The 13,846-nt window shown below is 32.2% G+C and overlaps 1 protein-coding gene and 1 long non-coding RNA gene across 2 annotated transcripts in view; one reads left to right on the top strand and one right to left on the bottom strand.

The window, feature by feature from the left end:
• Window positions 1–13,846, top strand: part of LOC139485007 (glycine receptor subunit alpha-2-like) — a 100,599-nt gene that overhangs the window by 34,959 nt on the left and 51,794 nt on the right. The gene's annotated exons all lie outside the window — the stretch shown is intronic.
• Window positions 6,763–10,364, bottom strand: LOC139486927 (uncharacterized). The gene is made up of 2 exons (XR_011655686.1): window positions 10,264–10,364; window positions 6,763–6,830 (listed from the first exon to the last, which is right to left on the bottom strand). It is a non-coding gene; the product is annotated as an uncharacterized lncRNA (long non-coding RNA).

The following is a 13,846-nucleotide window of genomic DNA, read 5'->3' on the forward strand; positions in this document are numbered from 1 at the left end:
AGGACAGTTTCAAATAAAATCAAAAGTTCTGTGGAATAATCAGAAAGATTCCAAGATCTACCCAATCAAAAATAATTTGTCAAAACAATTGATAATAACATGGCAAAACGTATAAAAGATGAACAGATTGACAAAACAGTATACAAAAGAATCGAACTTCGAAAAAAAATCCAAAAGTCCCTTATCAAATGGCAATATCAAAAGCTTAAATACATCAACAAATTGATAACAAATGTTAATTTCCGACTTGCTACAGTAATTTTTCCTATGGATTAAACCTGGTTTTATAGCTATCTAAATAAAACCTCTCACTTGCATGACAGTCGCGTATAGTTCCATTATATTGAAAACGATGCGTGAACAAAAACAAACAGACACAATAGGTAAAAATGTCAAAAAGTTGGGTATTGCAGTCAAAATTGTGTTAAAATGTTAATCACTATAATTACAAACAAATATGTTAAAATAAGAAACACAAAAAGGCATATAGACAAAACAAATTAACAAAAATGCAAGACAAGAATACAAAATTTTACCATAGCACAATAACACAATTACGGGATGTATTATTACAGAGCCACGTCAAATGGATATCACCAAATAAGACTAAACAGTACACAAGTAATATTCAAAAATGACAAATGAAAGATAACACTACACAGAAACTAGAGATTAAGAGATACTTACCACAAAAAAAGTCCAGGCTTAATGCGGGGTTCACACATTGCCGATTATTGCTCCCGTTTGAGATCAGACAGCGATACGACACGAAAAGTGAAAAAGTCGGATTAGTATCCTCAATTATCTGGAATGTCCTATTATTGTCTGAACGCAGTCGTTTTAGTTCGTAACAGATTCCTACTGGTCGGGAAGGGTCCGAATAGTTCGGCAAAGCACCCCGACAGTTAGGTGCGTCCCGTAACATTCGGGGGAACTCAGCCGATTTTGTCTAGTCGGATTACAATCGTGCCTATGTCGTGACAGATTCTGCTGTATCGGATCGAATTCCTAACAATGTTCTGTGTATTCGGGACGGTGTCCTGTGGAACGGGAATGATCTGGAGAAGTCCCGACAATAACATAATACAATACGACTGAGACCAGACAAAGCCGTTTGCAATACGATAGAGCGGACCGTGATAGGATTACGTTCCGACTGTACCTGATCATCCCGATTATGCCGACAGTTTTCAAACGGATAACTTCCGTCAGCGTCGGTTCACTGTCTTGTCACTATCTGATCTCTGTCGGATTACATTCGGTAGAATCGGGACGCAGTCGTGACAGACTCGGTCGAATTTTACCTGGCGAAAGATACAAATCGAATTTCCATCCACGATTCACAGGATCTTGATCAGACTTTTGACAAATTTTAATCGGGAATGGTCCTGTCAAGGACGGCAGTAAAAATCGTGAATGTGTGACCCCAGCTTAAATCAAGTGATCCGACACAGGATTTAAGTAGGTCGCGTTTCCTAGTGACAATTTTCATTATCACGAGGTAAAAACATGTTGTAATAATCATTTAAGTAAATTTTTTTACTAACTTTAAAATCAGACAATGTAAAAACACTCAACCGATTAAATGTACTTGTGGGTCTTTTTGTATCTTAACAATGCTTAATTCATGATCATTTTAAATAATTTCATATTAAGCAGAAAGCTACCGACGTAAGTATCCACCTATCCCAAATCACGTGTGGTTCGCTTGCGTTCTTTAAATCTTTAAAAATAATTACTAGTAATAAAAATTAGATCATTGAAAAACTTTGAAGGGTGTTAGTTTGTCCTCGTAGAATACTAGTTTACACACATAAATCATGGCTATTTGCTCAAAAAAATAAAACAGCGATTAGATTTATAAATTGTGTTTTTATTAATACGGTTGTGGAGGGAATACACTTACCATGATAGCAATGTTTAAGTTCTATAGTTCACACTTCTACACAAAAAATCGGGACAAGCATTTTATGTATTTCAATAAATAGAATTTGTGTTAAGAGGCTACTGAAATACTTTTAATTCTACATGTTCTATATCGATGAGGATGTTCATCCCATCTATACTATATGCAATTATATAAAATAATGAGACGTAGATTTAGTATGATGGAAGTACACCGATAATTCAAGTCCCTATTGATTTGTATTTTGAACTCGGGATTTCCCAAATTTAATGTCGAAGCAACGCGTTAAGGTGTCTTGTACTGAAAAAAAATCAACATATATACCTCTAATGAAAATTTTAAATCTAATGCAAGTTTTTCATTCAAAATTATACGTCAAAAGTGTTTTACAATCACAAGTCATTCAGTTTTCATTTGAAACCAAAATATTCCTCAGATTTTGAATGTTACACCGTTACCTATGCGTAAGAAGTATTTTGTGACAAATATGTACTAATTTCTGTGCTTGTCCGAATTAGTGATGGTACACCTGATTGCTAATAAAACTATCCACCGGAGTTCAAATGACAAAGATATAAATAGTTGTGTTACGGCATTCGTCAATGTGAAAACCCAATACCGTTTAGTCAACTATAAATATAAAGCCTCGATAGGAAAAAGGTGAATCAATTTAAACGAAAAAAAACTATCGAACTAATCTATAAGAATACTGTGCTACAATTTATAAAAAAAAAAAACATGGACAATTTTTTTTTTATATTTACTAAACTATATCATATAGTCGTTATATGATTCAGCTATACAAATACTTACAGAATATGAACTTATTGAGTTTTTGACGATTTGATCTTCATTGTTTGTTTATATCTAAGAGTTTTTAAGAGGTGAGTACTCAAATATTTGCTTGGTAATTAGAAGTTTCAAATTGATTAAAGTTGATGGCTTTAGTTCATTATAAGATATTATTAGATTGTATCAGAACATGTAACGGCATCAGGAGAAGTTAAACCTTGCTTAGTTGAAGGGGGCTCGCGGGTCTAAATCAAAATTTTTATTTAATATAGGATTTCGCTATATTTTTCTATAATTGAACTTTATCTTATACTTTTTTTTTTATTAGAAAAATCAAATTAAAAAAAATGGGATTACCGTTCATTTACACTCACAGTCTGCCTTCGAAAGAAGCATTCATTTTTGTTAATGTCCTTTTTTCTGTTGAACTAATAGGAGAAATAGCGGTAATATCGAAATAAAAAAAGAACTAAATTACAGAAATCGCTTAAATTGTACATTTAATATAGTCTATGTACAGCTTATTCGAAAACAACAATAAAAAATATAGGTCACCGATGAGTTAAAAAAGATCTTTCAATTTTAATGCCCAAAAATGGCATTTTTGCACTAAAGGGAGATAATTTGGAGCTTTTTCAATGATATCTACATTTTAAAAGTCACCTGGGGCCAACATGAATTGATTTTTTTTTAAATTTTGTACCATATGATAAAGTAACAACTGCTAAAGGTAATATTTATATTTGTAATGAAAAATAAATGTTTAATTTTTTTCTGAAAATCTTATACCCGCGAGCCTTAAGGTTAATTATGTCACAGGAATTAAATAACTTTTATCTTGGATCGGAAAGCTTCCTATATTTTAAAATAGTTACATTGTGTGCTAGTGACCGTATACGATATATATGGGGTCAGTAAATTCCATATCGGATGAGAGCGAAGCTTGAATCACTATGTGGAATTTATTAACCCGATATTTATCGTATTAAGTCACTAGCACACTGTGTAACAAAATTTATCATACCGACTATCTTTTCTATATTTGATTGATTTCGCAAAAGCTTAATTAGAAATTATGTTATGGTATTAAAAATAAAAAAAGCAGGTTTATATTGTTCACCTAAAATATGCATATTTCATTCTTAATATTATATACCGTTCTGGAATTGACATACCGGTTACGTCGTATGTCGTGTCATATAGTTTATTTACCGGATTTGTTATCTCATAAACAACACGACGGGTGCCACATGTGGAGCAGGATCTGCTTACCCTTCCGGAGCATCTGAGATCACCCCTAGCTTTTGGTGGGGTTCGTGTTGTTTATTCTTAAGTTTTCTATGTTGTGTCATGTGTAATATTGTTTGTCTGCTTGTCCCTTTCATTGTTAGCCATGGCGTTGTCAGTTTATTTTCGATTTATGAGTTTGACTGTCCCTATGGCATCTTTCGTCCCTCTTTTATTCTACGTTTAATTGTTTCACATAGCAATAGAATTGTCACAATTGTCTTTAGATTTATTTCAGACAAATCAGGAAATCATGCCATTTAATAATGAGTAAATTAGTGATGTTTGTTAATGTCATGAAAGTTATTAATACTAGCGGATTGAAAAATTACATGTGGATGGATATTTCATTTTTAAGAATAAACAAAAAGGTATAAACAGTGAAACCAAACTTTTATTTCTTTTGAATCAGGGAGCTATGAATACTTGTTCACCCATGAAACTTATTTCCCTCCCGCGATGCCATCATGTGAAATGTTCATGTTTGACAAAATATTGCCATCTCCCTATAGCTAAAAAAATGAATATACATATATTATATCGGAGAATTTTTACTGGACTTCATGACTACTCGTGAAATTTAAGATACTCGATGTTATATATAACCTTGATAAGATGTGGCAATGGTTTCAATAAACTAGGTTTGCCATTTATCTTGTCGAATGTCGGCAGTCCTCTCCGGGTACTCTGGTTTTCTCCATAAACAAAACAGGCAGTCATGATATGGCAAAGAGTGTCAAAAGTGGCGCGAAACACAAACAAAACAGGCAGTCATAATATGGCGAAGAGTGTCAAAAGTGGCGCGAAACACAAACAAAACAGGCAGCCATGATATGGCGAAGAGTGTCAAAAGTGGCGCGAAACACAAACAAAACAGACAGCAATGATATGGCGAAGAGTGTCAAAAGTGGCGCGAAACACAAACAAAACAGGCAGCCATGATATGGCGAAGAGTGCCAAAAGTGGCGCAAAACACAAACAATCAGTTAATCAACCATGTGATCATAGAATCATAAATGTATGGTTAATGAGTCTTTTCTTGCTTTAAATCATGCATTGTTTCTGCTGTAAAGGAATTTACTTCTGTTTATTTACAAGTTTAGCAAGTAAGTAGAAAATTACCTACGTTATGACGTAGATACGTGTTGAATAATTTAAAAAAGGAAAAGCCATTTGTAATCCTTGAGTTTGTCTGTATAAAGTGACAGATATTTGTAATCCTTGAGATTTGTCTGTATAAAGTGACAGATGTTTGTAATCCTTGAGATTTGTCTGTATAAGGTGACAGATATTTGTAATCCTTGAGATTTGTCTGTATAAAGTGACAGATATTTGTAATCCTTGAGATTTGTCTGTATAAGGTGACAGATATTTGTAATCATTGAGATTTGTCTGTATAAGGTGACAGATATTTGTAATCCTTGAGATTTGTCTGTATAAAGTGACAGATATTTGTAATCCTTGAGATTTGTCTGTATAAAGTGACAGATATTTGTAATCCTTTAGATTTGTCTGTACATAGGAAAAATTGCGACATATGTTTTCATATGTTTAACATATGTTTTTCACATGTTTGAAAACATATGTAAACATATGTTTAGGCCCGACATGAAAACATATGTTTTTGATCATATGAAAAACATATGTTAAACATATGAAAAACATATGTTTATAAAATCATATGAAAAACATATGTTTTTCATACATGTAAACATATGAAAAACATATGTTTTTCATATGTTTTTTATAAACATATGTTTTTCATATGTTTTCATCCCAGACCTAAACATATGTTTTCATATGTTTGGCCTAAACATATGTTTTCATATGTTCGGCCCAAACATATGTTTTCATATGTTTTTATATTGGTCCTAAATAAATATTTTTTTTATGTTTTTTTTTTTTTTTGCATTTATTTTTTCATGTAAATTGTATATGTATTTTTGTTTGGTTTGTTTTTAATGGTAATGTTTTTGATGTTTTCCTTCTTCATCATCTTTTTTTTTCTGTCAGGAACTCATTTTGAGTGTAAATACTTCAATATGATGATTTTAATAACCCCAAATACTTGACTCCACAGAAAATACATGGCAAAATCAAAAGCTCTTAACAAATAAAAAGCAACTGTATACATTAGCATTCCTCTATGCAGAAAAATAATTATCACAGTCAGTGCTCCATAATTTGTATTTTATATCTAGTAAAACTTTTTTTATATTAAGTTGTTGTCTCTTCTGTTTTCATATTTTTGTCTCTTTGACATACTCATTTCTATTGCCTATGTTCTATTTTCATATTTTTGTCTCTTTGACATATCCCATTCTATGTTTGCCTCTTTGACATACCCTAATTCTATTGTCTATACTCTATTTTCATCTCTATGACATATCAAATTTTTATTGTCTATATTCTATTTTCATATGTTTGTCTCTGTGACATACACCATTTCTATTGTTGATAATCTATTCTAATCTGATGTATGTGATATTTCTATTGTCTATATTCTATTTTCCTCTGATGGATGTGATATTTCTATTGCTATATCACCATACACATTGATATTTAATTGTCTACACTGCTAGCTATTACAGGTGCTAGTGTATGCTGCCGCTTTTGTGGCCCTTAATAGCTTGCTGTTTCGTGTGAGCTGTTTGAAAACTGTATTTTGACCTGTAATGGTTTACTTTAACAAATTATGACCTGGATGGAGAGTTGTTTCATTGGCACTAATACCACATCTTCTTATATCTATAATTAAGAAAGACAACTAGATTGACTTTTGAGTTCAATATTGTATTAATTTAAAATGAATGTTCTTTGGTTCTGTTTCTTTACTTTTCAGTTCCTGAAAATAAAAATAACAGAACAGAGTTTAAATGTCCACTGAGTTGCACATATTTTATTTAGCAAGGGGCAATAATTAAAAAAAGGCACTTGAATAAAATTATAAATAAAAAAGTGTGCTTGGAAAAAAACTTCTTTTTCTTGTATACGAAATATTTCAAACAATATCGCAGATCAAATTTATTCGTTCATTGTTTAATCATACGTTTTATGATTGAGTTAAGTCTGCCAATTGATATTTTATCGTATGTTTTTCTTTGTTGTGATGTTATGCTATTGTTTCAGAAAAAGGGAGAAGGTTTGGATCCATTAAAACGTTTAATCCCGCTGCAAATGTTTGCACCTGTCCTAAGTCAGGAATCTGATGTACAGTAGTTGTCGTTTGTTTATGTAATATATACGTGTTTCTCGTTTCTCGTTTTGTTTATATAGATTAGACCGTTGGTTTTCCCGTTTGAATGATTTTACACTAGTAATTTTGGGGCCCTTTATAGCTTGTTGTTCGGTGTGAGCTAAGGCTCCGTGTTGAAGGCCGTACTTTAACCTATAATGGTTTACTTTTTAAATTGTTATTTGTATGGAGAGTTGTCTCATTGGCACTCACACCACATCTTCCTATATCTACTTCAAGGGCATTACTTACAGTATACTATGTGTTTTATAAAAAATTGAACCAATGAGAGCGCTTACAAGGCCATTTTCCTTTATTTAATATTTTCAAGGGGCATAACTCTTTTGAAAATAGTCAATCGGTCAAAAGTAGTGAACTTGACCAATATATTGCTGATATTAAAGTATAGTATAAGTTTTATAAAAATCTGGCAAGAATTGCACCTGCAAGACAAATATAAACACCTTACAATCATTCTATTAACATATTAATTAATGTCTGCCATACAATATGTAGTTTTAATTTTTCAATGGTTCACATTTTGCATTCTTAAACAAGTTGAAGGTTACTTTATGGTATGGATTTTGATTATTGTTCTTGCTGAACAGTGACCAGTAAATGTTTTATCTTCGTTCTTTAGTTTTTTAATTGATAGTTGTCACATTGAGGATCATACGCCATCTCCTTGTATCAATATTCTAGTTCTTTAAAAACGCTCTACGGTTAAAAGAAAATTATCAAATTAATTTTTCTTGTTTATTTTAAGGTACAGTGGCAAATATTTAATGCATATATTCAAGACAAGAACAACTTTTGATTATGTTAAATATACAATTCATAATATACGGTCTGTGATGCAAATGCTATAATTATTTGAGCTTCACATTTCTCATGCGTGTGCAGCAGATGAGACTGGTAAGGATTCCTCGATGCATACTTGACATCAAAATGACAGAAAAAATAACAACTGTATACATGTACAATTACACTTGAAAAAGTTTGAATAGATAACATAAAATTATTTAAATCAAATACAATTCTACATATGAACTTACTTTAAATTTTGATACCAGTTTTTTTTTTACAGGACATCTGCACCTACATGTACATGTACGCCGTAGCATGTACATCAGTGATTCTAAAATTATAAATTTTAAGTTAATCCAAAAGTCCAGACAAAAACTAAATGCACATGTAGTATGAACTGATGTTCACTAATTAATACTTTTACTTTTGAGTTAATGGAAACAATTTATAAACAATCAACAAATATATGTATAGCATGAACTTTTCATATATCATGTATATATAAAAAACTATTCTTCTGCCTAAGTTTTAAAAAATCCATTTAGGCATTAACTCTGGTTTATTAAATCTTGATTTGCTGTTTCATCATGTTCATAGGCAAAATTGTTGAAATATAACATTTATATATAAATATTAAACTCATGAACATAACATGTTGTCATTTGTGTTACCATCTGTATACTTCATGCATTTAATAAAAGAACAGTGTTTCAATGTACCTCACCAATTGATGGATATATAAAATTTGCTGTCAAAAAGCAATATATACACAACAAATAAGTATGTTCTTTTTTTTTTTACATTTTTCATAAATTTTAAAAATAATCTACAAGAAAAGTAGACATGTGTGGGATGCAATTCCTTACAAATTCAAAATCTATTTCCAAGAGGCAAAACTCCTGTAAACATATTTTATTAATAGCCTGTTAAGTTTCTCTTTATCTTCTTTAGTTTTTGCTCAAAACACAAAAGAGTTAAAGATTGCAAAATTTACGAGAAAGTTGTTAAAAATTGACTATAAAGGGCATCAACTGCTTAAGGGGTCCATTGAAATTTTGGTTATGTTGACCATTGTAGATCTTACTTTGCTGAACATTATTGCATGAAACTTTTCAAAAATCCCAAATTTGAAAAATTTTGAAAAAAAAAGGAATCCCTTAAAAAAGTTGTAAACAAACTATCCCCCCCCCCTTATTGAAATCCCCCTTGGAGCAATAACCCTAAAACTCAATCCCATCCTTTCTTTTGTAGTATATATATGGAACCTTGTAGTATAATTTCAGAGAGACCCATACACTCGATGGCGGATCCAGAAATTTTCATATGTGGGGGCCCAGTGACTGCCTAAGAGGGGGACTGATCTGGACATGCTTCAGTGCTTCCCTATATAATCAACCAAAATTTTCCCAGAAAAGAGGGGGGGAGGGGGCAGGGCTGCCTGGGCCTCCCACCTTAATCCGCTTATGAGTCACTTAAACACAAGTTATTGTCTGGAAACTAGAAACATGCTTCTTTTTGGCCCCTAATTCCTGCATATTTTGGGCAACTAACCCAAAACTCTATCCCAGCCTTCCCTTTGTTATATGGAACATTGTGGTACAATTTCATAGAGATCTATACAATTACACACAAGTTATTTTCTGGAAACTAGAAAAATGCTTGTTTTTGGCCCCTTAAGTTATTAAGTTATTCCTAAACTTTGGCCCCATGACCCCTAAACTGAATCAAAACCTTGTACTTGTGGTTTTAAACATTGTGGTACAATTTCAGAGCAATTGAAATACTTATAAACAAGCTATAATCCTGAAACTAGAAAAATGCTTGTTTTTGGCCCATTTTGGGCCCCTTATTCCTAAACGGTTGGGACTTCCGACCATCATCCCCAAAATCATCCCAACCTTTTTTTGTGGTATTGGACCTTCTAAACAAAATTCATAAAGATTTATGCACTTAAACCTAAGTTATTGTTCGGAAACCAATGTGTCTTCGGACGCTGCAGATAACGACAACACCTTACCATTATCTATACAATCCCCAAAAATTGTTTGTGGTCGTATAAAAAGAACAAGCAATGGAGTGTATATAGAGCTTCCAATGCTATTTTCAATAAAATGGTCCAGTAGAAAAAATATTTTTTCACAGCTTACACGAAATCAAAATGTGTAACATGCATGTAGATAGTCTGACAACAACAAAATATTCAAACAAAGTCATCCTTTTTATTACATGTACATACCTCTCGTCATAAAATAATTGCCGGCTGCTTTTTATATGCACATAAATCAATATGAAAATCTATGAATCCATCATATAATCTAGAAAGCAATGCCTCAGAGAATTCCAAAATATTCCTCAAAATAGGTAAATTTTTTGAATGACGTCATTGTTTGGTATGTGACGTCACGAACGTCGAGTTTTCATATTGTATGTGATGTCACGAACGTCAAGTTTTCATATTTTTTGGCACACTAAATGCAACTATGAAAAAAAACAAAAACACACAAGTTAATACAATCATAAACAAAATATTTTTAAAACAACAGCACGCAAATTGTAAGGTAACCCAGGTGCTTCGGATAAGTAATTGAGCAGTACTTTTAAGGCCTTTGAAACAAGACAAAAGTAGAACTGAAGGTAACCCAGTGCTATGGATCAGAAAACAGTTCATATAATATAATACTCTTCTGTTGAAATATATGATAAAGTGTATAATACATGGCAAAATCCGTATCACATGCCGTATCACCCTCGACCAATATCATCCCTCGAGGCTAAAGGCCCTTGGGCTGATATTGATGTCTCGGGATGATACGACATATGATACGGATTTTGCCATGTATTATTCTCTATATATAGTATACATGTATAATATAAAAGTATTAAATTATTTAAATGTTCTAATCCATCTTATTAAATCCATATGCCTGTTGTACATGTATGAATTCAATGGTGTATCAAAGTGGTTAAATTTGATCTCTGTCAGACTAAATAAGTTCTTGTTATGATTTACAAATGTATTGCCAATCTTTTTCATCAGTTAACAGTACAAATGTACATGGTCAAGGGGATAACTTAATTCAGGAGCCTGTAACTCAGTGGTTGTCGTTTGTTTATGTGTTACATATTTGTTTTGTGTTCATTTATTGTACAAAAATAAGGCCCTAAGTTTTCTCGTTTGAATTGTTTTATATTGTCATTTAGGGACCTTTTATAGCTGACTATTCAGTATGGGCTTTTCTCATTGTTGAAGGCCGTACAGTGCCCTATAGTTGTTAATTTCTGTGTCATTTTGGTCTCTTATCATATGGACAGTTGTCTCATTGGCAATCATATATACCACATCTTTTTTTTTTATATTAAATAAGTTATTAGTGAAAATAACATGCATGTTGTTATGCCAGATAATTTGAATGAGTTGTCAACTCTTCGTTTCTAAAATTTTCTTCGGTAGTAACATATATTTATTGTTTTTGGTGTGCACTAGGGAATTTTTGAAACTTTATATGTGCAGCAACTAAATAGTTGAAAATTAGTTATAAAGGCTGTGTATAATACACAGCCTTTATAACTAATTTTCAAATTAAATGTATACATTTTTAATCAACCATGGTAACTTCTTTAGTCAATGAGACAAGGGATTTCAAGGGATTAAACTTAGCTGTAACATTTGTACATGTATAACATGTAAGGCCTACAATGTAGTTATCATGGTTATTACAGACATGTATTAATGTATTACATGTTTTATATGAGACAAGTTTGGTAATTACTAAAAAGCAAGGGTGTGTTAAATTCCTTGTTCATCCATCAGTACATACATTTTGTTGTATGTCCCAAAAAATTGGGTGGTCACTGGTGTTACTTTTACCTTTCTTCAGTTATGCATTGCTGAATTTTTATTGTTCTTTTCTCTCTAATTTTAGTTTGCCTCAACCAAATGTTATGAAACTTATATACACACCACTTATTTCCACATTTATAAATTCAGATCAAGTTCATATTTGGTGGCATCACTTTTACTGTTCTTGATTTATACCCTTTACAAATTGAAAAATGACTGATTTTTTTGGTTTCCGTTTTCTTATTGTAGTTTCCGTTTGTTTTGACCTAATGCAACGAAAATTACACACAAAGCTTATATTAAACCACATAAAATTTACACTTTGTAACACAGATCAAGTTTTGAATTCTAGAGGAATTACTTATACATTTCAAGAGTTATGCTCCTTTACAAATGAATTCATAAAATTGCTGATTTTTTGTTTCTACTCTTTTTTGAAATTTGAAGTTACATGTACATGTATACATAATGATGTTTTAATTTGGTCAGTGTAAATGAGATCAGGACAAGGTCAAATGAACCTTGATCATCATTATCATGTTGATAGACACAGACTTGCAGACTCATTCATGCCCTATTATAATTATTGCATACATTTTACACCAAAACCTGAACTATTTTGTATGTTGTAGTTACTACTTGTATCTGGAATAAACCTTAACCAGGCAAGGTTTGGTGGTAAATAACTTGTTGTTAGCTTTGAACTAGTTATCAGTAACTAAGAGGTAACTCTCAAATCTGGACTTAAAGAGGTTATTTTTGTTGTGCCTGTGGTGATGTCTGGTTTATGTTTTTGTTAGATGTCTTTTTGCTTTGTACATATCTGATGGCAAATGTGTTAAGCCCTTTTCACACCACTATCCAAGGTTAGGCCCCAGGGGGTTTAATTTGGCACCAACAAACTGGTTTGACTCCATCACATCCTGTACATGCTGTATGTTTCTGTCCCAAGTCAGAAGCTTGTTATTTAGAAGTTCATATTGTAGTTTGTTGCTATACTACATGTAGTATATCATATTTGTTTATTTGTTCCTTGTTTTGTTTTAAAATCATTATCAGTCTGTAAGTTCCTTCATTTGACTTATAAAGCTGACTTTGCATTATGCACTTTGCTCATTGTTGAAGTCAACTTGTAAGATACAAATGAACATGTAGGGTACAACCGGGGATGTTCGGACACCTTTATAGAAACAGGCTCCGAAAGTGGTTTTCCGTTGTCAGAATGTGTAAATTTTTTTGTCACATTTTTGTGGGCATATTATAGTTATGATTTATTCCTCTTTTGTTATAATATCACTTATCAACAGTTAAAAAATGCATATCCACGGGTAAAACCACCTGTGGGGAACTTCGGACAGTTTCGGGTATGTTCGGACATTGTTTCGGGTAAGTTCGGACGATAATGACATGGCTATGTCAGCCCGTTGGTTTATAGAATGTTAGGAATTTTAACGATCTTATTATGCTTATATATTTTTGGAACAATGTGTCAATAGTGTATACCAGTTATCCAGGCAACTAAAATATTATATTGAATATACTAAGCTGCTGCTCTTTGACATCTGACGTGAAATATCATTGGTATTGTTGATGCATTTCGTAATTTTTTACTGAATAATTCCTGTTGTTGGTAGGCACTGGCTACGGTTACATTGAAATGTAACAATTATAAAAATAAAAATATTGTTACATCGAGGACTAATTGCCGGAATGCAGGCATGGTATGGAACTGATTAATTACGGAATAAACAATAAGATTGAGGGGGGAGGATCTTATTCGGGACTCTGGGATCGGGTGTTTTTAAGCTCGGGATTTCGGGATTGACCATTTCAGGATATCGGTTTTAAATTTAGGTGTGTCTACATTGGCAGAATATATACAATGTATTACAGATTACAGTTTATACTGTGTGTTGTTGTTACAGGAAAGACTTCAATGTACGATTGGACTATTATATATATGTATATAAATAAAACC

This window comes from Mytilus edulis, chromosome 8 (assembly GCF_963676685.1).
Source record: "Mytilus edulis chromosome 8, xbMytEdul2.2, whole genome shotgun sequence".
Taxonomy (NCBI): Eukaryota; Metazoa; Mollusca; class Bivalvia; order Mytilida; family Mytilidae; genus Mytilus; species Mytilus edulis.